The 26,203-nt window shown below is 40.1% G+C and overlaps 1 pseudogene; it reads right to left on the bottom strand.

Moving 5' to 3' along the window:
• Window positions 1-3,817: 3,817 nt before the first annotated feature.
• Window positions 3,818-20,237, bottom strand: LOC142440346 (uncharacterized; annotated as a pseudogene).
• Window positions 20,238-26,203: the final 5,966 nt, after the last annotated feature.

Raw genomic sequence — 26,203 nt, 5'->3', positions numbered from 1 at the left:
TTACAGTCCTTGATTGGAGACTCTGTTTCTAATAATGATATATGTCTCTATGAAAACAATTGCTGTGAATTTATATAAGACAACTTTCATGTAATGATTTGTACTCAAGGGAGAAAGAGATAATATTGGAATCTTTATCTTCTTTAATTTTATTAACTCACTTCATCTCTCTCCTGCAGGCCACCCAGTGGTTTCAAATATCTGACCTTTTGGTTAGGAGCCAATCACTTAACCACTTTGTTACCAGAGCTCCTTTTTCATCAACTCAGTGACTAAAAATTACATGTTAATTGAATAAAAACCATCAGAACTGGATCCTTTCTATATTTCTACTTCTCTCAAATCCATAAGCACATATAAAGTTCAGTGTATATTGATGGTTAAATCGATATATTAATAAATGAAGACTCTTAAACAGTAACTTTGTTAAATTTTCATATTTAAATGGTAATCAAGCAATGTCTTTTAACTTGCCAGTCACTACAATTGAAAAAAAAACCCTAAGTATTCAGCATTTTAAAAGATACTCTAGCAAATTAAAATATATAAATTAAATATATTTGCAAAACCTTACAGTTGCAAATATTTTATAAGATTTTATAAGCATTTTAGAATTATCCTCTTGTTTTCAGCTTCCAGGTCCTTCTAAATCATCTTGTGTTGATAAAAATGGTGGATGGCAACGTCAGAGTCAGTGCAATTAAGTAGTTAGCTCATTTTGAAATGAGGTCAGGGCCCATCATTTGGCATGAAAATTAGCATTAATAACAATAGTTCTTAGAAGATCCTGGCATTTTTAAAAAGGCAAAGATAATTCGATCCAGTTTATCTGTGCACTAAATAAAATTAAAATCATAATAAAGTTTCACAAATATACATGGTGCATTCTTTCTTTACCTTCTTAGTTCTATTTACCTGGAGTTTTATTTCCCAAGAACTGTAGATTACAGAACGCTTTAGAAGGAAAAATAATTTCCCCTGTGTGGTTTGAGGTACAAACAATAGATTTCCTCTCCAGAATCATAGGAGAGTGAAAATAAATAATAAATTGGATAACTTTTATTAAAAAATCCCATATGGAATTATTTTCCTTTCTTTAAAATGTGAAATTAGACAGACGTACTTTACCATGAGAAACCTGGGACTGAAAATTCTCCAAAGACAGAAACGGTTTGGCAGAGAAATGCTTAAGGGTTCAGGGATATAAATTCTAGATGCGGTTCTACTTCCGAGTTGCCTTGAGGCAGTCAGATAATCTCTCAGGTCCTTGGACTTCCAGGACAAACTGGAGATAATAAAGTCCAATGTGATCTTACTTCACAGGGATAATGTGAAAACAAACAACTCAAAGTTTGGAAAGGATTTAAATTCCGTGAAAAAAAAGTAAGTATGATATAAACATGAGTGTTGATTTTTATATTAATTGTAAGTAATCCTGTAAACACTAGGTCATAACTCTGAGTTAGCAAAGTTATGTAATTTAGTGAACAAATGAAAAATTCACAGTTGAAAAAAAATTCCAACAAATCACTTTGCTTTCAAAATTCACAATAATCACAAACATAATTGTTGTTTGGAATATATATATATATATATATATATATATATATATATATATATATATATATATATATATATATATATACTTTCACAAACTGATTTACCAAAGTTTCTTAAGTTTCCAAAAGTTTCTTAAGTTTCCAAAAGTTTCTAAAATGGTCTGCGTTTTTGGCAATGCTCTCTTTTTAAAAAATATTAATGACGCTTACATAGAACTCAAATGTATTAACCCTTATCAATGTTAGGTTTGTACAAACATTTAAGGAAATCAAAATAGGGTTTGTAATCAGCCTGTTGCTGCGAAGCCATATGTATGTGTCCACACATAGGCAGCAGACAGAGGTCTAGCCTAGTAGCACGACAGTGGCATGACATTAGGGAATCCATCACAAGGTTACATTTGAAAACTGCCCGTCATATAGGGAAAATGTAATGCCTCTCCACTTGAAACTTGAGAAGCAATGCAGTACAGTACAATCATTCCCACAGTGGCCACCACCTCCTCTTCCCAGACACGTGCCCCACCTCAGACCTACTGCATCAGAAGCTCCGGTGGTGGAACCCAGCAACCTGTGATTCTGATACATGCCCGTGTTGGTACCAATAGTGTGGGCTCTAAAATCAGGTTGACTAAATTTAACATCTAACTAAGTTCACTCACTAAGTGGAGTTCTATGCTTTTGTTACCTCACGTAGACAAGTACAGTGATAATAGTTATCAACAATAGTAGTATGATTAATTCATTCACATAAGATACTTAAAACGGTGTCATATAGTAAATACTAAATGAAATACCGTTTGCTATCAAATCCATTGTAAATCACGGCCCCTCTATACAGGCAGCATAGACCTGCGCCAGAAGGTTCACTTTGCTACGACCTTTCAGAGGCAGAGAGCCAGGTGCCTCTGGGTTGATTCTAACAAGCAACTTTCAATTAGTAGGCCTTTCAGTTTAGGGGAATTCAAATGCAATGGTCCCAATATGGTTTCTTTCTCTTTTTTGGAGGGACTCGTTCTTCATTTCAAAAAAACACGTGTCCATTTTTTTTATATCAAAACAGTTGTCCTATTAGTTTCTCTCTCCCCATGTTAGCCCCCAAACAAGACTGCACCAAGGAAACTACATTTTAAGCCAATCATCTGCAGGCTGCGAACCTGACACACCTCACAGAAACCTCACCACAAGGGGGAACTGGGATCTTGAAAAGGTCAGCTCTCTCCCAGCCTACAAATTGGAGAGAGAACTCACAGCCAGTTGGAGTGGCCTATGCACCCCAACTCCAAAGAAGGAATGTTTCAGAATAATAAATTTCAAATAAGTTTTATACATAAGCTCTTAAGATGTCTCCAGCACTGACTGATACAAAGCACTTTGAGATGGTTCTTTGAGAGTCACTAGCTTCGGATCTGGAATAGGGGGATAAAATGAGGTTTGTGTGGATAACAGTGGCAAATAGGGAACTTTCTCTTTTGCCTTTTAAAAAAGGAGGCAGGAGAGCAAGTGGTCACCCTAGGGTCAGGGCACATGATCCATTCTGTGAGTCACTGGCAAGGGAGTGGGAAAGGGAGTGAGGCAATGTGGTCCCTGGCAGAGGGCTCAGCATACTAATTGGTTTGACCACTTTTGATGACACAAACAAAAAAATATTTTCCCTAAAAGACCAAAGCTAAAAACCTGAACAGCACTTAATGTTTTCGTTGTTGTTTTGTTTGGGGGCTGCCTTCTCATGGAGTCACCTTTCCGGTTTGCCGGATGCTCTGGGTGTGCCCACAGTGGACTCTTTCACTTGGCTGCGTTCTGGTCTCACTAAGGCAAGGCCCTTACTTCTTTCCCCCACTCACTGGAGAGAGAGGGCAATAGGCTTTAAGGTGAAAGGTTACCTTCCAAATAAAGTAAGACAGGGATTAATTAGGTTGCTGCCTCGGAGTTGTGGCATTATTTGGAATGTGTTTACCTCTGGTTGCTATAACAACAACCAAAAGCTAATTACAAAATGTGCACATCACAACGTGCTTTGAAAGACACTTGCACTGGTGCCTATGTTCCCTTACAACATTCTTCTCAACGATGCTTAGCTCTTAGCTCATTTGGAATCTCTGGGGACAGGCAGAGACTGTTTGACCGAGGATTAAAAATAAGATGCATTTTTGTTTGTTTGTTTTAAACGGGAATTGGGGCGAGGATGTGGGGTGGAAGAAGAGTGCCAAGTGCCAGGAGAAAACACATCCATTAAAGATCAGCCCTCAGTGTAAAGGTCAGCTTGAGGCATCGAAGTCGGGGTCCGGGAAGGAGCTGGGCTGGGTGCTCTGCATCTCATTCAGTTCAAGCAGAGTACAGAGGTGCTCCGCTTCGGTGCATTTCAGCTGATCTTTCATATCAGCAATGATCTTTTCCAGCAAACTCAGCACGGGCCTCTGGCTCCTTGAGTTTATCAGTAAGAATCTGTCTTCTTTCTGAGAGTGTCTTTCTTCAGAAGCCCTCAGACACTTCAGATTCTGGCCCATCAGTCTGATCTGCGCATCCGTCTCTCCGCAACGGGACTCTGCCAGCTCGACCCTCCCTTCTGTGGGTGCCAAGTCTCCTTCAATAATCACCAAGTTAGGAGCCATCTCCTCGTACTTCCGGTCTGCCTCATGTGTAAAGTGCTTCACTTCCTTGAGTTGGATTTCCTGGCGGTCCACGTTTCCTTCCTCTTCCAAGGCACGGTTCTCCATCACCGCCGTGCCCCTCTCCCGCTCATCAGTCGCCTTCTCTGCCTCCTCCAGCGTCTGCCGGGCAGTGGCCAGGCACTCCTGAGTGTGGTCCAGCTCCGCCTCAGCCAACTGGATCCGATGGCTGCAGGAGGCCGCCTCAGCCCCAGCCTGTCCCTTCCCCTTTCTGTTGGAGGCCCTGTCCGCAGTATCATTGGCCTGCGCTTGCAGAACCTGGATGTGGGGCTGCACTGCCTCGATAGTGGTGAGATCCCAGCCATGGTGTCCACCTAGCTTTTGGTCACACTCCAGTTCCTGCCTCTTCTTCTCACTGCCTGCTCCCTCCTGAAATCCCAATATGGTTTCCAAGACCAGAAATCTTTACGCGCCCGACAGCTTCATCTTTCTCTTGTGGAATGGCTCATCTTGCTGTTAGAAGCCCGGTGCTTATCAGCAAGGCTCCTTAAGACTTACAGTAGGCTACAACTATTTACTCAGAATAGCCAATAATGGTTAAACCTGATAGTGTTAGAATATTTTAGTCTTGGAGAAAAGTTGATGTCTCTCCAGAAATGGATGCTGAGATAGATTATGGTGCAAGATGTTTATATGAGATCCACACCTGTGAGAGGAAGGGGAAGACACAAGATTTGGCAAAGCCCAGGACTGCGATGTAGAAGACACAGTCTGGTTACTTTGACTGGTGTCCTGGAGCAAAGATTGCCCATCAGCTTTCCATATCTGGTCACGAGACCCCATTTACACGATGACAGAAGCTAATGCTAGAGAAGCCGGCAGCTGAGCAACCGGTCCTTCCTAGAAAGAGAAACCAGGAGGTTCACCTCTGGCTAGCATTAACAGCCTAAGGAGAATTCAGGTGAAAGAAGAGACAAAATTGAGAACCACATCAGCAATGAGTTGAATTGGAGCCTTCCAGGGGAGGTTCTCTCTGCACTTTAACGATACAATCATGCACAGGCCATTCTGTTTAGCTCCAAGTGTACGCTCCAAGCTTACAGGAATTCTCATTTGGAAGCTGTGGCCCTTCACCCGTTCTCTTCAGTTGTCCGCCCATGGCATGGAAAGTTATTCCATTCTTCAAGAGGATCACTGTGGCAATGGTTCTCATAAAGGGGCATATGCATTGGAAGGAGGATGTTTCAGGATGGTAGGATAGTTTGTGGTGCTTGGCAATGCCCCACAAATGAGTCTTGTATAACTCTCAAAGAGGACTATGCTGCATTTGGGAATCACTATTCTCAAGAGTCAATCTGGCAGTAAGTTTGTTTGTCTTTCAGGGCACAAATTGCTTCTTTTCATTCTAACATCCGTTATTTTTGATAACTTTTCTTCTCCAACTCCTCAACCCAGTAAGGCAGATGGTTTTGCACTCCCAGGAAGAGCGCATGTAGACCAGACTCAGCCAGTTGTAACATTTCATCCCTCTTCCCTCAGAGCCACAACAAGTTAAATGCTGGGCGATGAGCTTCAAGGTTGTTGACTTGAACCCACCTAGCGGTGCCTCAGAAGACAAGCCTGAGGATCTGGTTCTAAGGGGTCACAATCTTAAGGACCCTGTGTAGAAGCACTAGTTGGCCTATGTGGGATCCCCATGATTTGAAATCTACTTGATAACAACTAATATTGACAACTGACCGAATGGATGTGAATATGACCCAAGCAGACCCAATTAGAAACTTACCCTACTGCTGAGACTCACATGAATGTTGGGAACCTAGTACTCTGATGTGGCCATTCCCATTATAACTTATGCTCAACCCACCTACTTCTGCTGGAGAAAGCGTGTGCTCCATGTGGCTAACTCAGAGAAATTGACTGCACTAAGAGAGAAATAATGTCATCAACGTGAACTAGGTTCCTGAAGTGAGCTCCACGTCTGGATTTTCAAACTAGAGGAACCAATGAATGACCATTTCAGCTAATGCTGATAAGAAGAAATAAATCCAGATTTTATTTCCACCCCCTTCTTAATAGCTTTGCGTTTTGCTGGGCAGTGGTTAAAATTCGCAGCAACCAACTCAAAGGTCAAATCTGCTTTGAGAAGGCAAATTGTTCCTCAGTCATATTTTGAGTGTCTTCTGACTTAAAACCCCATCTTCTGGAACAATCCCTGACAACGTACTGCTTCTTTTCATGAGTTTTCCAGCATCAGACAATGTTTTTATTCTGATTATAAGGTTTACAATGGCTAATTCCGCAGAAGTAGACAGCTGATTCCTTCCTCATATTTTCTATTTGTATTTTTACTGACTGCACGAAGGTCTTCCTTCTATTGACCATAACAAACTATGGCTAATTGAGGAGTCTATACTTGAGGAGTCTATACTTGAGGAGTCTATACTTGAGGAGTCTATACTTGAGGAGTCTATACTTGAGGAGTCTATACTTGAGGAGTCTATACTTGAGGAGTCTATACTTGAGGAGTCTATACTTGAGGAGTCTATACTTGAGGAGTCTATACTTGAGGAGTCTATACTTGAGGAGTCTATACTTGAGGAGTCTATACTTGAGGAGTCTATACTTGAGGAGTCTATACTTGAGGAGTCTATACTTGAGGAGTCTATACTTGAGGAGTCTATACTTGAGGAGTCTATACTTGAGGAGTCTATACTTGAGGAGTCTATACTTGAGGAGTCTATACTTGAGGAGTCTATACTTGAGGAGTCTATACTTGAGGAGTCTATACTTGAGGAGAATGGGAATCCTGAGAAACTACTTTGTGCTCATGTGAAACGTATACATGGATCAAAGGACAGTTGTGTGAACAGAACAAACGACTACTGTATGGTTTAAATCAGGAAAGGTTTGTATCACACTACTTATTCACAATACTTATTCAATCTAAATGCTGAGCAAATAATTAGAGAATCTGGATTATATGAAGAATAGTATAGTATCAAGCGTGGAGGAAGACTTATTAACAACCTTTGAGCTGTAGATGCCACCACCTTGCTTGCTGAGAGTGAGAGGACATAAAGCACTTGCTGATGAAGATCAAGGACTGCGTCTTTCAGCATGGATTACAACCCAAATCCTCATACCTGGACCAGTAGGTACAATAAACAGAGTATAGTGAAACATGGAGAAAAGATTGAAATTGTAAAGAATTTCATTTTGCTTGGATCCACAATCAAAGCTCATGGCAGCAGAAGTCAAGAGCTAAAAGGGTACACTGCATTGGGCAAGTCTGCTGTTCAAGACTTCGTTAAAGGATTCTAAAGCAAGAATGTCACTTTGAAGCCATCATATTTTCAATAGCCTATATCCGTGTGACGGTTGGATATTGAATAAGGAAAACTGCAGAACAGTCCATGCATTTGAAGTATAGTGCCAATGAGGACTACTGAATGCACCATAGATAGCAAAAGAACCAACCAGTCTGCCTTGGAAGAAGTACAGGCAGAGGGCTCCTCAGAGGACAGCAGAGAAACTTCACCTTACAGACTTTGGGCATGCTGTTAGAAGAGACGAGTCCCTGGAGGAGAATGGCATGCTTTGGTAAAGTAGTGAGACGGTGAGAAAAAGGAAGACCTTTGATAAGCTGGACTGGCATGCTGGCCGCATCAATGGGCTCAAACATAAAAACAAATGTGAGGCTGGCACAGAACCCAGCAGTGTGAGTCAGGTGTGTGGAGCAGAGAGGCACGCTGCTTTTAACTCAAAACTGGTGCACTGAGCTGGCTGCATGAGCAGGTGCATTGTTGTGTTGGCCAAACCAGTCCCCCATCTGCCACACATCAGGCCTTTTTGGTTGCACACTGTTACCCAATCTTTGCAGAACCTCCAAATAGAAAGCTTGATTAACAGTCTGACCTAGTGGAATGAACTCCAAATGCACTAGCCCCCTCACATCAACCAAAAAAAATGAGCATCATCTTGATCTTTGATTTCATGTGAGGAGCTTTTTGGGGGTGAGGTGACAATGGTGTCTTCCACTGACTTGATGTTTGCTTTCAGGGTCATAAGAAAAGCACCATGTCTTATGACTAGTAATGACCTTGGGAAAATGTCTGTGTCGCTTCAGAGCTGTTCTTTCAAAGCACAGCATGTTTCCATTCGATGCTCTTTTTTCTGGTCAGTCAGAATCCAAGACCCTTCTCATTCCCAAATCTTCTGTTAAAATTCACTGAACCGAGCTTCAAGATGCACTAGACAACTTCCCCATCTCTTCAATGGTCCACTGTCGGTCTTTGAGCACACACGCAAGAATTTTGTCCACATTTTCATCCATTCAGGAAGTTGATGGACGTCCAGAATGAGGTCTGTCATCAATCAACATTTCACCTTTTTTGAAATGAGAAAAGCACTCGTACACTTGAGTTTTTCCCCATAGCACTGTCACTGTAAGCTGTGTTCAACATCACAACAGTTTCTGCGGCATTTTTCCTGATCAGGAAACAAAATTTCACAGCCTCACGTTGTCCTCTTAAATCAGCCTTCACAAAAAACAAGGTTCAAACAAAACTGCTTAAACAAAAAATTCACTGTGGCCAGAGAGAACCTTCCCAGACAATGCCTCTGGGTGTACAAACTCAGAATGAGTTGCTTGATGCTCCACCTAGTGGTACTTTATTTTGGGTGTTTGAGGTAACCCTTCTTATTTATGAAAATTGCTATGAAGTTGTATATTTTCAACATTCTAAATTGCCCTCACCCTTTTCATTTAGGTGCCTTTTCAATTCTCTTCTTTAAAATGTCCACTCTTCTCAAGCTATGTCCTGGCTTTGCAGTATCCAATTTGTAGTTTCTGTATATATTGTACAGGCTTCCATACCAAAAGAACAATTTGTTGCCATCTCATCAATTCTAACTCATAGTGACCCAATAGGACAGAGAAGAGCTGCCCTTTTGGGTTTCCAAACCTTCCAATCTTTTAAAGGCCGTGGAGTGACTAATGGGTTCAAACCACTGACTTTATGATCGACAGTTCAATGTGTAACCAAAGAGTCACCATGGGTCCACATACATCTTCCCTTGGAAATCCTAAATATCTCATTAATTTTCAACTATTTCTTACTTTTTTTGACTTATACTGTATATTGTGGGTCTGAATTTTTCTCATATTTAAAGCTAGGATGATAAGTTAATAAACTAGTATAACTTCATAGCTGAAAATATAGTGGAACACCATATAGAAACTAGAACTGATGTGGTCTAGCCAATACAATTTTCTAAATCAGTGCCCCCCAACCCCAAGAACAAGCCTAAAAACCACAATACCAAGGGGGGGGAAATTGTTGTTGGGTTGGGTTATTACTTTTTAATGTTTTCTGGAATGCTATTGTGTGAATATTACATAGTTTGTGTGTCTATTCATATATTAATGAACATTGAATTATTTTGTAACTGTGACTAGTATTACAATGCACATGGATGTGTATACATGTATTCATGAAAAGATTCTTAATTGTGTAAGATACATGCTCACTTGTGGGATTGTGGGATCACATGGTATTTGTATTCCTCAAGGGACCATATTCTTTTCCCACAGTGGCTGTATAATTTTACAATTCCATTAGCAGTGTATGAGGAGTTCAATTTTCCACATACTTAGCAATTTTTTCACTTTGTTATTAATGCAATGATAAAATTATATTGCCATTTTGTTGTAGTCTTGATTTGCACCTCTCTAATGGTTAATGATCACAAACACAACTTCATATACTTGTTAGCTACTTGAATATCTTCCTAGGTGAAGTGTTTGCTCATGTTCCTGACAATTTTTTATATGATTATTGTCTTTTTGCTGTTGAGGTGCTAAAACTCCTAATAAACATTTGAGATTATTCTCTTGTTTGATATGTTGTGGGGAAAAAACATATCTGTTGCTACTCTTTATCCCTTTTTTAGTATACTCTTTTGATGTGCAGAAGTATCTATTTTAGGAAGCCACAAGCATCTATTTTATCTTTTGCTGTTTAGGTATTTCTAGTTATGTTCCATGTCATGTATTAACCCCTTATGTTTGTTCATATTACCTTTTTTGATGAGTTTAATAGCTTTAGGTTTTATATTTAGGTCTTTGATACATCTTGAATTCATTTTTTGTATGTTGTACAAGATGTAGGTCCTTTTTCATTTTTATGGAAATGGATATTAGTGTTCCCTATATCAATTGTTAAATAGACAATCTCTTCCACATTTAATGTATTTTAGCCCTTGGTCAAAGATGAACTGTTCACAGGGCTTTACATCTGAGTATTCAGTTCTCTTCTGTTGTTCTATGTGTCTGTCAAGCATTAACCTGTTTGAAGATCATGGCTTTATAGAAGTGTTTGTGAAGTAAATCATCCTGTTTTGTTCTTCCTCTTTAGTAGTACTTTACTTATCTTTTCTTTCCATTTAACCTTGCTGTTTAAATTTTCCATCATTAAAAAAATGATGACAGAGAAACTTATATCAAGGAAATGACTCACACAGTTGTAAGAGGCGGTAAGTTCTGTCCCACTCCCCACAGCCTGGGGGCTGTGGACAAATCCAAGGCCACAGATTGGGCTTGTGACAGAAGAGATGACTGCATCCAAGGTCAGCATGTCAGAGAGCAGGTTCCTGGGTCTGCATACAACATGGTAGACATCCAAAGAACTGAGGTTGATGAGACAGAAGCAAGACCCACATCCAGCAAAAGTCAAACAAGCTTTCCCACAGGGTGATAATATAGGAACTAGGTGAGGAAACTTCCCTTCAATTGCATCAGGAGTGGGACTTGAGTAGGAGATTTGCATTCCAATCTGATCTTTTTACAACTGATTAGCTGCTCACCTTTGATCCCACTTTGTTATTTAGCATGTTACATTGTGTTAGGTAAGTCTAGGTAAGTAATCTGGGAGTGTGAAATCAAGTCTCTGTTCCATCTGGTAAGTGGAGAATTCTGTCAGTGGCATCCTTGTTCTTCTGTTTAAAAATGGAAGGTGGGTTCTGGGTTTGATGGAGAAACAAAAAGAAGTCTCAGTTTTGTAACAGCCTGCCTTCTACCTAGCAGAAGTAAAGCACAGTACCATATAACAAAATTTGAACATTTATCCCTTCATAGAAGTTGCTAGAATCTAATGAAGTAAGAGACAGTATACAAGAAAGTGCCTATATCTTTGTTGCTCTCACTCTCTCACTTTCTCACTCTCTCTCTCTTTTTTTATCCTCTTGGAAGTTTATTCTCAGGCAGGATGATACAAAGATTTCTTCATACAAAGGGATAAATCAACAACACAAAACAGCCTTTATAACAGAAGCCTTAGAAAAGATGAATGTCCTGTCAGAGCCTTTTGATGTATGTCTTCTTGGTTTGAGCAAAGAACAGTGAGAGACCAAAATAGAAACCAATTTGAAGAAATTCAAGGGCACTAAGTGAAAATCCCCTCGGATGATGTCTTTATTAACACCCCAAATCCTCCCTGGTTTCTCATCCACAGCTGTGACAAACACTTCTCAAAGTCTCCCCGTGGAGAGAGGCAGACTTCTCAAGCTACTTCCTGTACTTAATAGAGTTTACAAAACTAAAAAGTTGTTTCCCTTCCATTTATCAAACAAGAAGGAATTGAAAACGGCATGCAGTTGTGCCTTAATCACTGAAGGAGGTCTGTTTGCCAATTGATAACGTGAAATGCTGAGGTTAGGAACTCCTGTTAGCGCTCCTGGAAGGGACTGAGGCTGCCTTTGGTGTCTGTGTAACTGCATGTCTGAACTGAAAGATGATGTTCATCCACTAAGGAGAGATTGATATTGAATACATTAAGAAACATTGTTTTCTTTCCAAATGTTTCTTGGATTATGTATTATCAGTATGATTTTAGAAGGTCTTATTTATTAAAAAGAAGAAAAAATCTAACAATAATATTTGGAAACTCATAGGAGAAGTATGTCTCAGAACTTACAGGCTAGCTCTATTTTCAAATTAAAATGGATACGATGTCTCAGAAATTCCTATCATGTCCCAGAACTGTGAAAACATCTGGAGTGATTATTTTATGCCTCTTCTCACATGTGAACATGTTTCACAAAATCCTTATTCAAACGTTTTCTTTGATCTGTCATTCAGAAAAACATGGCCATCACAATGGGAGACCAAAAAAGGTGTCTTGACCTCACCCTTAGCAACCCAAAGATGCTGGTCAGGGAAATTGGACCTTATCCCTAGTGACTGATGAATCAAGGTAGATTAGATGAAGGGCAAAAATTCACTAAAAAAATTAAAAGTTGGTTCTTAGCAGAAAGGCTAAAAGTCCTTAGGATGTTTAAGGTAGAAAAGAAAATGTCAAGGTGTTTAATCATTCCCAAATACTTACAGGGAAATGTCAGTTTTAGATTATAGGTTGTTTGTTTGGCTTACCATGCTGATAATGTATTTTTAGAAGTTTATATGCATGGTTTCAAGCGTGGTCCTTCATGACCATCTGCAACAGCTGAGGGGTGGGCAATCTGGGACTAGAGCAAAATGAAGTCATTGGCTCTTTCAAATGCTGGAGTCCAGAATTTCAGACATGTTCTACTATGGGTTGTAGGTCTTTGTTCTCCCATGTATGTTTGTAAAAAGGGGTCCTCAGATTCAGTGTAGCAGAAAAAATTACATAGGTTAATTAATCATTAGGAAGAAATTCTTGGCTATCAGAATAGTAAAATGCAATTTCATGTCACATGGTGGGAGTTTTCAGAGTATGCAAGCTACTATGATATTTTTTTCTTGGAAGCAGAATAAATAAACTTGGGTTAAAGTTCAATTAGACCATGGTTCTTGATAAATTATCTCTTTTCCTGTAGCATATTTATAGCATAAACATAGCCAGAATCAAACTAAAGAGAAAAGTATTGTGGGAGAAATGCAGGTCCGAGAACTGATAGACATAAAGAACATACACCATACAGTTGAGCTTCAAAAGGTTCATGGAAAATGGAATTAAAAGAGAATAAAATTTCTCCATAAACTTTTTGAAGCTCCCCCATATTATAGCTTTCCCCTAGACTCCAAAACACTCACTGCCATCAAGTCAATTTTGACCTGTAATGAATAACCCAATAGGGGAGGACTGCTCCTGTGGGTTTCTGAGACTGTAGCTCCTTTTAGGAGTAGAAAACCCATTCTCCCTCCCACAAGGTGGCTGGTGGTTTCAGGCTGCTGACCTGTAGTTAGCAGCCCAACACATAATTAACCAGTATGATGTCAGGGTTCCTCTCTCAGAGTAGGAGCAGATAAAGAGCAAATGCCCTGATCAACTCAGGCAATCTAAAGATCACATCTCTCTCTCTATCTTTTTTCTTAATAATTTTATTGGAGCTCTTACATATGTCATAACATCACAAAATTCAAATGGATCAAACATAATTGTACAATTGATACTATAATCAATTTCAAAAGATTTTCTTTCTTCTTGAACTCTTTGATGTCAACTCTTTATCCCCTTCTTTCCCCACCCTTACACACACACACACACACACACACACAGACACACACACACATATTTGGCTGCATATTACACCATCCAATGTATCCATTCACCTACAATTCTGGTATTAGCTTCCCACGAGTGGGGCTATACAGTCATCACTCCTATCAGCTCCCACTTCCTGCTCCCCTTCCCATATCCCATGTCCACTGAAATCTCTGATATACATTTCCCCCCAGCAAAAGCAGCTTTCTTCTTTCAGATTTCAGAATAGCTCACCAACATCTCTCCTTCTCCAAGTCAGTTTCACATACATAGGAGGCAACTGAAAATACCATGGCTTGGATAAGGCACATCAGTCCTCAAAGTAAACTCTGCTTTTCAACACTCCAAAGTACTCTTTGGCAGCAGCTTTAGTGTTATAAATTCACATATGAAGAAGGAACTGAGACTTATGGTTGAGACTATCACAAAACCATCAGCAGTTGAAACAGAGTCAACAGAATAATCCTTCTAATAGCAAAGGAAAAGAAATGATAAAAATGAGGGAAGAAACTAAAAAGGAAGGGGAGAAAAATGAAAAGAAAGAAAAGATATGGGTATCAGGGAACAGGGCACTAACCCACCCAAGGACAGGATATTGTTTATATCTCCACAGGGAAAGAGGGACCAGATTTCAACCTGGTGTTCCAAGACCTGAATGCAACATACCAGCATGAAGCCTGGACGCAATAGAGAGGTCTGAGGACCCAGTTCCAATTCCAGCTATGTGGACATTCCCCTGAGAAGAATTATTTCAGAGAACAAAACTGAAACTACAGCTCACAGAGAGGCACATAACTGATCAAAGCACACAGGAGCAAATGAAGGGGGAGAAAGAGAGAGTGGAACACATCCTGGCCCACCAAGCCCTGAGGACGATATTCCTGCTCAGAGCAACCAAAGCACAGAGAGGATCATAGGGCCGGTCCCACTACAAGACATGACTTCCCTCAATGACCCATAGCACTATAGGGGGCATCACTAAAGACACGGTGCGGGAATGGCACCAATTAGACCACACCACACAGATGTGAAACACTAAGGGTGTGCAACAGAACAGCAAGGGGAGCAGAGCAATGAAGTCCCCGGGGAATACAAAAAATAGACTTTGGGGCCAGGGCATGGCACCCCATCAGACTTGACTGGAAAAGCACTCCTAAAGGTCAACAAACAGACCTCGATCTATTTATAGGCTTTTTTGGGTGTGTGTATCATTGGTTTTTTCGTTGTTGCTGTTGTTTCATTTTATTTTGTTGCTTGGCTTTGCTCTTGTTTGTTGTCTTGTTTTTGTGCATATTATTATTTCTGCAGGTCTATCTAGGTAAGATACTCAGGATAAACAATCTGGAGGAGAAAACAACAGGACCAATGGTTCCTAGGGGACATGGGAGAGGGGGAAGTGGGGGTAAAGAAGTGGTGTTAACAAACCCAGGGACAAGGGAACAACAAGTGATCTAAAACCAATGGTGAGGAGGGATAGGGCTTGATCAAGAGCAATGTAACTGAGAGGAATTACTGAAACCCAAATGAAGGCTGAACATGATAGTGGGACAAGAGGAAAGTAAAAGGAAATAGAGAAAAGAACTAGGAGGAAAAGGGCATTTATATAGGTCTAAATAAAGGCATGTACATATGTAAATATATTTACATATGATGATGGGGAATAGATCAATGTACATATACTTATAGGTTTAGTATTAAGGAAGCAGATGGACATTGGGCCTCTACTCGAGTAGTCCCTAAATACAAGAACACTTTGTTTGATTAACCTGGCATTCCATGATGCTCACCTTCCTGACGTGATCATTGAAGACAAAGCGGATACATAAGCAAATGTGGTGAAGAAAGCTGATGGTGACTTGTTGTCAAAAGATATACCAACTGGAGTCTTAAAGGCTTGAAGATAAATAAGCAGCCATCTAGCTGAGAAGCAACTAAGCCCACATGAAAGAAGTACACCAGCCTGTGTGATCACGAGGTGTTGATAGGATCAGGTCTCAGGCATCATAGACTCAGAACAAAAAAAAAAAATCATATCACTGTGAATAAGAGGGGAGTGCAGAGTCCATCTGTAGGCAACTGAACATCCCTTTACAGAAGGGCCACAGGGAGGAGACAAGCCAGTCAGGGTGCAGTGAAGCAGCACCAATGAATCATACAACTTTCCTCTAGCTCTATTATGCTTCCTCCTCCCCCCACTACCATGACCCCATTCAACCTTACAAATCAGGTTAGACCAGAGCATGTACACAGGTACAGATAAGAGTTGGAAACACAAGGAATCCAGGACAAATAAACAGGTCAGGGCCAGTATTGAGAGTAGCCATACCAGGAGGGGAAGAAGAAGGTGGGGGGAGATAGGGGGGACAAATTACAATGATCTACCTATACCCACCCCAGGAGGATGGACAATAGAAAAGTGGGTGAAGGGAGACATTGTTCAATGTAAGACATGAAAAAATAATAATTTATAAATTATCAAGGGTTCATGAGGGAGGGAGGGGGGAAATGAGAAGCTGATATCAATGCTCAAGTAGAAAGAAATGTTTTGAAAATGATAATGGTGACAAATGTAAAAATGTGCTTGACACAATGGATGTGTGTATAGATTGTGATGAGTTGTACAAGCCCCCAACAAAAATGACTTTTAAAAAAACCAGGGAAGAGATAAATGAATGGGAAAACAATGGAAAGCATGAACTCAGTAAAAAGCTGGCTCTTCAAAACAGTTAACAGAATCAACAAACTGTTTGGCAAACCTAACAAAGGATAGGAAGGAGCAGACATCAATATCCAGGTTGAAGGAAGAAGCAGGAGACATTACAATGGATCCTAATGAAATTAAATGACGAATCACACAGCACTACCAAGGACTGTACTCCAATGAATACAACTTGGAAGACACAGACAAATACCTGGAAAAACAAACCCTCCCCAGATTATCTTATATAGAGTCAAGAACTTGAACACGCCCATAGCAAAAGAAGAAATAGCGAAGGTTATCAAGGAACTACCAACTAAAAAAAGCCTCAGCACAGGATGGCTTCACCAGAGAATTCTACCAAGTATTCAGGGAAGAGTTGACACCAATTCTACCTAAGGTCTTCCAAAACATAAAAAAAGGATAGTAAACTTCCAAACACATTCTATGAAGCTAGTATAACACTGATACCAAAACTGAGCAAGGATACCATAAGAATAGACAACTACATGCCGATATCTCTAATGAACATTGATGCAAAAATCTTAACAAAATATTGGCCAATAGAATACAAAAGTATATAAAATGAGTACTTCATCATGACCAAATGGGATTCATACCAGGGATGCAGGGATGGCCCAGCATCCAAAAGTCCATTAACATTATCCATCACATTTACAAGAACCACATGATAATACCGATAGGTGCAGTAAAAGCATTTGACAACATTCAACAGCCATTCCTAATTAAGACACTCAAGATAGGATTGGAAGGAAATAACCTCAACATAATACAAGGTATATATGAAAAACCAACAGCCAGCATTACAATCAATAAAGAAAAGACAAATACATTCCCACTGAAAAAGAGGACCTGAAAAGGCTGCCCCTTCCACCACTTTCATTCTACATTGTCTTTAGTTAATAACACAGCTCAATTGAAGGACATCATAGGTATTCGTCTGGGGAAAGAAGTAAAAGTGTTGTTATTTACAGATGATGATTCTATACATTGAGAACCCCAAAGGGCTACACAATAGGAATGCTGGAAGCGATAGAAGAATATGGTAGAGGGGCAGGGTACAAGGTCAAAAAGAAGTCAATTGGATTGCTATATACAATTGATGGGATTACAGAAAAAGAGATCAAGAAGGTAGTGCCCTTCAGAATAGCCAAGCAGAAATTGAAATATCTAGGGATATACATAACCAAAAAAAAAAAATCTATAGTAGGTAAACAACAGAACATTACAACAAGAAACCAAAAAGGACCTTCACAAATCGAAGAACAGCCCATGCTCATGGATCAGAAGACACAATATTGTAAATATGTCCATCTTACCCAAGGTATTATGTAAGTTCAAAGCAATACCCATACAAATACCAGCGTCATTTTCAGAGAAATGGAAAAACTGACTACCAACTTCATATGGAAAGGGAAGAAGCCCAGAATTGTCAAAGAACCTCTCAAGAAGACGAATAAAATGGGGGGCTTGAATTACCTGACATTAGAACTAACTATACAGCCCAGTTGTCAAAACAGCATGGTGCTAGTATAATGGCAAATACAGACCAATGGATAAGAACAGAAAGTCCCGAAATAAAATCAGCAGCATACAGACAATTTATCTCCAATAAGAGTCCAAAAATGTAAAATGGGAAGCAGATGCCCTTTTTAACAAATGGTGCTGTAAAACTATCTGTAGGAAAATGAAGCAAGACCCTTACCTAACTCCACACACAGGAACAATTTCAAGGTGGAACACAGATCTCAAGGTAAAACCCCAAACTGTCAGGATCATCTAGGAGAAAATTGGGGGAAAACTTAAGAACCTTAGTGCAGGAAATACATGGACGAACAGAAATAAGAATACACACTCAGAGGAAGATAAAATAGATGAGTGGGACATACTAAAGATAAAACACTTGTGTATATCAAAAGATTACATCAAGAGAGTAATAAGAGAGGCCACAGACTGGGAAAAGATATTTAGCAATAACATATCGGACAAAAGACATATCAGTAAAATCTACACAATCCTACAAGCTTACAATAACATTGTAAGGTAGTTGAGAAGCTCCAGAAATCAAATCAGCTGAATTTTAAGCAAACAGACTTTATTAGGGAAAAATCCCCGCCTGGATAAAGTCCTACAGTCTGCAACATTGGGCCTGGGGGGAGTCACGCCCGCCGGGCTACTGGAATGACCCTTTTATTGCCAGGAGATATGTAGTTGGGCTGGCCCTGGGCCCTTATCTAGTAAGGTGGTCAGGGATTGGAAGGCACCGGCACGTCCGAGGAAGGCTACTGGTGATTGGTGGATGCAAGTACATCCACGCCCCTAGGCAGATGAGGAAGGCTGCTGGTGATTGGTGAATGCAGGCACGTCCGCACCCCTAGCCAGATGAGGAAGGCTGCTGATGATTGGTGGACGCAGGCATGTCCGTGCTCCTAGCCAGATGAGGGAGCACTTCCTAGTTCCTGGCAGAGCACACACCTGGCTGAGTGCAAGGTCCGGAGAGAATTGCATCAGCCAACTCTGACCAGCTCCCCATGGGGTGGGGGTTTATTTATTTGGCCAGACAAACACCACATCTCATCACCTAAAGATCACTTTTTTTCTCTCTCTCACATCTTATCACAGCTATGAACCAACATGGTACTGTAAAGATGCTTTATGTTGCCTGTGTTAAACAATTAAAATGCACTAAATAAGGCCACCAACCTTCTCTGGTTGGTCTGCATTTTATTAAAGGACAATTATTTCAAGACTCCACTTCAGTCTTTGATTTTTTTTTTCTTCTCACAACCAGCTTTCTTCTTGCAGATTTTGGAATAACTGACCAACATTTCTCCTACTCCAAGCCTGTTTCATAATTCTTTTGCTTTAGGTAGGAATCTTGATGATACAGTGGTTACACATTGGGCTGTAATCTGCAAGGTGAGCAATACAAATTACCAGTCACTCCTCAAGAGAGAGATGGGATTTTTACTCTTGTAAACAATTAGTCTTGGAAACGTATAGGAGGCAGTTCCACCCTGTCCTGTGCATAGGGTCTCTGTGAGTTGATATCAACTTGACGGCAGTAACTTTTTTGTTTATTTGTGGTTGTTAGGCTGTGCCTAGGGTGTTAAACCCTTAATGTGGGTTAATGGTACTGGTTCCAATAGGACTGGCTTACAAGGAGGCCAATGCAGAGGACAGAACATTCCATGTCCTGGCCTGATTGACAGTCTATATACACCCTGTGCCCGCTGCTAACTCTGTGCACAGAGAGGGAATGCTCTTGAGAACTCTTATGGAAGTAATTGAAGTAAACAGAGCAAAGGACAGATCATGTGAACTATAATTCATTTCAGAGACAGGCATAGTAACATTTCAGGTGCTTTTTAGAAGGAAGATTAGACATTATCTTCATTAATTTCTAATTAATAAAATTTTAAAGGGGGGAAATCTTAAAGGGGGTGCGCCTGCATTGCAGAAAATTAGCTATGATCATTGATTTCACTTTTAAGACCTGAGTCAATGGTTGAGGAAATGAAAACCCTCTCATCTTTCTTTTCTTTCTCAACTTTCTTCTTTGCCCCATCCCCTGGAGCATCCTTCCTGACACATACAGATGTAAAGGGGCTTCCAGACCCAGCCAAGCAATCACCTACCTCTCTCCCCTCTCACCCTGCACTCTCACAGTTAGAAGCCACCAGGCTTCTCTTGACCTTCTGAATCTGCCTACCTGAATCTCTGCATCATGTTTTAGAACTTCTTTCTGCACCTCCCTTTCTCGGCATGTGTCTCTTGAAGCTCTGGTCTGTACGCTGTTTGAACCATTTCGGCATCTCCTCATATCCCAATTGTTCACTGACATTCTAGTTAGAAAAACAAATAACATAGCTATGATAGCCTATTTGTAGGCATCCTTTGGCATAGTGGGCTACACATTGGACCGGGTGCAAGGTTGGTAGTTCAAAACCACCAGTTGCTCCATGGGAGAAAGATGAGGCTTTCTACTCCTGTAAAGATTTATCGCCTCAGAAACCCACAGGGGCAGGCAGTTCTACTCTGCCCTATAGAGTTGCTATGAGTTGGAATCGACTCAATGACAGTGGCTTCCTTTTGTTTTGCTTTTGTGTGCCTGTGTTTAGATGTTCTTAAATATTCAGTTGCATTAAAAAAAAACTAATAAAGGAGTCATCTCCCACATTGACTTCTCATTAGAATATTTTGCCTTTTTTCTTTGAAAAATGTTGTCTTAGAAGCAAAGCTATATTTCCTTTCTTGGGCAAAATAACAGGGACAGTTGCACACTTGGTGGCTCCCATGCACACGTGTTGGCTCTGAGCTGAGAGTGCCCACCAGCCTGCACTTGCCAGGAAAGCAATACTGATGAGGACTGATCTGGGCCAAATGAAACATGGACCAAAGAGAAACATCAGCCAGAGAAGAATGGTGTTCAAGAACATTTGTGCCACATCTGGTAAATGATTAAAATCCCCAGAACAAGTGCTGTCCTGTTCACATGAGTACTCCAATTCCAGACCCTTTATAGTCAACCCCTTCAAGTGCATATCAAAGGGGTTGGCACAGGCAAGAAAATAGAACAGAACCTTACAGAAAGGAGAGATAAAAAGGCACTTCCAACGGATGGCAAGAATCCAATGTCCGCTTTCAAAGTACGACTCACTCACTCGTCTGCCACCACACACAACTCGGTTTTTTTCCTGTTTTCAATGTTGTTGTAGTGAAAGAAATGTAACATAAAATTTGCCATTCAAAAACTACAACTCAATGGCATGAATTATATCCACTATGTTTTGTAACCATTACGCCTATCATTTCCAAGACATTCTTCACCTGAAACAGAAACTCAGTGTCCCTGAGCAATCATTTCACATTCCTCCTTTCCTCAGGCCCTGGTAACTGCTAATAAATGTTTGACTCTATGCGGTTTCCTATTCGTATAATGAGAATCAAACAGTTTTTTCCCTTTTGTATCAGATTAATGTCATTCAGCAGAACATGTTCAAGATTCATTCTTGTGATAGCTTCAGAGCGTGTGTCAGACTTCAGCTCTCTTTAAGATGGAATACTATTCTACTGCATAAATATATTTTGTTTATCCATTAATTTGTCGATGGATATGGGCTGTCTCTACCTCTGTGTACTGTGAAAATGCTGTTATGAACATTTGTGAACAAATAACTGTTCTAGTCCTTGACGTCCATCCCTTTGCGTACGTAGGAATGGTGAAATGCTGGAGTTCCAAACTATTCTCCACCTGTCTGCATACTGTTTCATTCACACCAGCAATGCATGAAGGATTCGGTTTCTCCACAGTCTCACCAACACATTATTTTCTCTCAGCATATTTTAAGAATAGCTATGCTAGTGGATATGAAGTGGTGTCTCATTGTAGTTTTTAATTTGCATTTCCCTAATATCTAACACTGTTACAGACAATCCTCTAATGTCCTATACGGTTGTGATGAGTCTATTTGGGCTTGTGGCCGTTTGTCTATTTTGTTAAGAGAGACCTGGCTGCTCGATGGTTAAGAATTCATGACACACAGAATCCAGTTCAGCTAAACCCCTCAGGAACAGAAATGGGAGTACTGGTACCAGGAAGGTAGGGGGAAGGTGGGGAAGAAGGGGAGGAAGGTGGAACCGATTGCAATGATTGACACATAACCCATCCACCCCCCAGGGGCCCAAACAACAAAAACATGGGTGAAGGGAGACAGCAGTTGGTGTAAGATATGAAAATAATACAGATAAAAACCTGCAACACAGGGAATGCAGGATAAATAAACTCCTCAGGGCCATCAATCAGAGTAGAGATACCCGAAGGATTAGGGGAGGGGGACAAAGGAGGAATCAATCACAAGAATCAATTAGAACCCCTTCCCAGGGAAATGAAGAACAGAAACGTGGATGAGGGGTGACGGAGGACAATGTAAGATATGAAAATAATAATCTATAACTTATAAAATGGTTCATGAGAGAGGGCAGATGTGGGAGGGAGGGGGAAGAAATGGGGAACTGATATCAGGGACTCAAGTGGGAAGAGAATGCTTTGAAAGTGATGATGGCAGCATATGTGCAGATATGCTTGACACACTGGATTAATGTATGGATTGTAATAAGAGATATAAGAGCCCCCAATAAAATTACTTAATACAAAAAGAAAGGAATAATTTCTCATTTATCAAGGTATCATGAGGGTGGGGAGGGAGGGAAAAAAGAGAAGCTGATGCCAAGGGCTCAAATAGAAAGTAAATGTTTAGAATATGATGATGGCAACATATGTACAAATATGCTTGATACAATTGATGTATGGATTTTTATAAGAGTTGTAAGAGCCCTTGATAAAATGATCATACAGAAAACTAAACAAAACAAAACAAAAAGAATTCAAGACTTCAGAGGCTCATTGGGGAAAAGACCTAGCATTGGGAGAAAGATCTAGCACTTTTCTCTCAGAAAGCTCCGTAGGGAGGCTCTCCTCTGTGGACTGTGAGTGCAGTTGACTAGTGGCATCCCCGCCCCCCACCACCACCCCCACCACTAATTTTCTGTTACTATTTTTAGTTTCCACAAAGTCCTGTCCTGCCTCACCTTCAGGATCACTGGTGTGTTTGAGCGCACTGCGGTGGGGACTTAATCGAAGGGGCTCATCTTCGAGCACGCACGCACGCACTCCCTGTGGATTCACGGCATTTTACAGGCCGGAGAAGAACTGCCCCTTTGGGTTTCCGAGACTGCAAATCTTTATGGAGCAGAAAGCCTCATCTTTCTCCCAAGGAACTACTGGTGGTTTCAAACTACTGACCTGTCAGTGAGCAGCCCTTGGGCATAACGCACAAAGATGCCTTTCTTCTAGCATCATATTAGATAAATAAATATGCTACTGTGATCCCTAAGGGTTTCATGAGCTAGTTTTCAAAAGTTTATTTCCAGACCATTTCTCCTAGTCTGGAAACCTGTCCACGCTGAAACCTGTCCACGCAGGGACATTCAAGGGAAATACTGATGAAATAGTTTCCGGAGTTGCAGTAACTTACAAGCCACCACAGCACGACTGGCTGGCAGACAGGTGGTGGATATCTTCTTTAGAGGATGTCTATTTATATCTTTGCCCACGTTAAAATTGATTTTTGAGTTTTCACACCGCCTTTTATTTCTAAAATTGACATTTTATGAAAAAACGTTTCTTTTTATTATAATACGTGGTTCATCTTGTGGATTTTGTGACTTCCTATATTCAGAGGGTTGTTTCCCATCTAGAAAGTTAGTTAGAAAATGCTGCTATTGTGTCAAGCACTTTTGTACATTTGTTTCCCTCATCAGTCTCCAAGCTTTGCTTTCTACTTGAGCCCTTGGTATCAGCTCCTCATTTCCCCCTCCCTCCCCGCTCCCCTCCTCCATGATCCCTTGATAATTTATAAATTATGATTATTTTGTCATATCTCACACCGTCTGACATGTCATTTCACCCACTTCTCCGCTGTCCATCCCCTCAATGGATGTATGTGTGGATTGTGATAAGAGTTGTACAAGCCCCCAATAAAATGATTTAATTTTTTTAAAAGAGGAGCTTATACCACGGGCTCAAATCGAAAGAAAATGTTTTGAAAAATGATGATGGCAACATATGTACAAACGTGCTTAATACAATTGATACATGGATTGTTATAAGAGCTGTAAGAGCCCCCAATAAAATGATTTCGTTTAAAAAAAAGAAAAAGGAAAAGCTGCTATTTACCAATTTTATTGCAGGAGTTTGTTACTCTGGGATTGAAAGGTATATTAGCTCCTTCAGGCACCAAGGAGCCAGTTAGTTAACTACTCATGAATACTTGATTTCATCTTGACAACCAAGTAGTTTTGTGAAAAAGGAAATTTAATCACATACAAATCTTTCTCTTTCAGTTTAGTTGGAAGAAAAATTTCTAAAGAAGTAAAATTTCATGAGATTCCGTTAAATATTTCAACTGACTGCTGAGTGTCTTTAGTATATAGAGAGCGCATTGATTCAATGTGTCCTTGGAACAGCAAATGATGCAAAATAGCTGAAGGTAAAGTGAATCGAGTATGTTTATTCTCTATAGTTTAATAGGAAAGTTATTCCTTATCTGATGATGCTTGCTATGTGACCTGAAGGAGTAGGTGCCGCTTCTAGAAAGGTCAATTTCCCAGAATATAAATTGCACCCGGGACAATAACTCAGTCAACCAGAGTTTCCTAAATATAGGAAGATAGGGCTTTGATGGCCTTTGTTTGTTTGTTTTGTTTTTTTGCTTCAGTAGGCATTACAACAGGTGTATCAGGTACTCCACAGTTAATTGTGATGTTTTTCAGCTTGTTGAAAGCAAAGTACTTCTTTCTCTTTCGAAAACAGAAAAGAAAACAGCATGCTGGAAGACGTCAAGGCTGGGTAGTGCTAAGGCAGATTGAACACCGACTTGCAAAATGTTATTGCAGACACAATGAAGACTCCCCATTTGTCTGGAAAAGATCATTCACCTTAACTGTGTCAAGATATTTCCTGTTGTGTGACTGTACCGGTAAACCTGAAGAGCTTCGTTCCAACCATAAAGGAAAGTGTTCATAGCAACCCCGGCCTAAGGAAAGCCCCACCCTATGAACCCAGAGATGGTGGTTACAACCATCCCAAGAGTTGCAGATGAGGCTGGAGGGAAGAGTGTGAAATACACAATCTATAGCATGAGAATCGAGCAAGGAAAAGTGCAATGAGATTTTGCCATCCTAAGTCCCATGTATCTGATTTTGAAGTTAAAAAATAAACCTGGGGGGAAAAACCCCAACAACTACAGATAAAACTGCCAATTAGGAACCCAGAACACATACAGCTTTACATGATTTCGATGTTAAATTGGTAATTATTCTAGATTCCTTTCAAGATTGTGACCAAGATTGGTGACTGTAAGTCAAGCTTTTAACAAAGGGCAATTTTCACCTGGTTTTGGTTGACATTGTTCAAAAACTTACAAGAATTATGTTTGGCAAATTGCAAAACATGCTCAAATTCAGCTTCCCAAGGGGTCAGTGTTGGCTTAAATGTTAAATCTTTTGTTAACTAAAATAGGAGGAACAATTTGTGGTTATAATCTCATCTTTGCTGATATAGATAGGATACAAACTTAATAATGATGAGGTATAGATACACAATAGAACTTAATAATTATTTTCTCTTTCTCTCACATTATGCAAAATGTAAAACCTTTTAGAGTTAGTCGTTCTTTCCTTGTTCTTGAACTCTGATCTTAAATTTCTTAGAACCAAAAAGTGGAGATTTAAAAGAAGCAACCTAAAGTGTCAAGACCCTGGGATTCTGGAAACCCAATTTCACCACTAACTCTCTATGTGCTCGTGAGTACTCATTTATCTTCTTGGAACATCAATTATTTTCCCTAAAAAGGGATGGGCATTATAAGAGATCTCAAATCCATTTAAACCTTTATATTTTAAAAACTGTCTAAACATTAACTCTGAAGATGTAAAGACAATAAGAGAGAAGTGATCAGGCAGAAAGTCTGCAAGACAGAAACGAATACTCCTACTATGAAATATAACAAAGGAAACACACATAATTCAAGACATAATAGATGACTGGGACTATTAAAGAAAGATATATTTCATAATCAAAAGAGTTAAAAGACAGCCCTTGGACTGGAATAAAAAACTGTTTGGTACTGAACAATGGACAAGGGCCTAGTCTGTAAAACCTCAATAAGAAATCAATGAAAAATCCAATTGAAAAAATGACAGAGAACATGAACAGACAGTTTAGCA

This window comes from Tenrec ecaudatus, chromosome 1 (genome assembly GCF_050624435.1).
Source record: "Tenrec ecaudatus isolate mTenEca1 chromosome 1, mTenEca1.hap1, whole genome shotgun sequence".
NCBI lineage: Eukaryota > Metazoa > Chordata > Mammalia > Afrosoricida > Tenrecidae > Tenrec > Tenrec ecaudatus.
The sequence above is the reverse complement of the archived record's forward strand: the minus strand, read 5'-3'. Positions and strand labels throughout refer to the sequence as shown.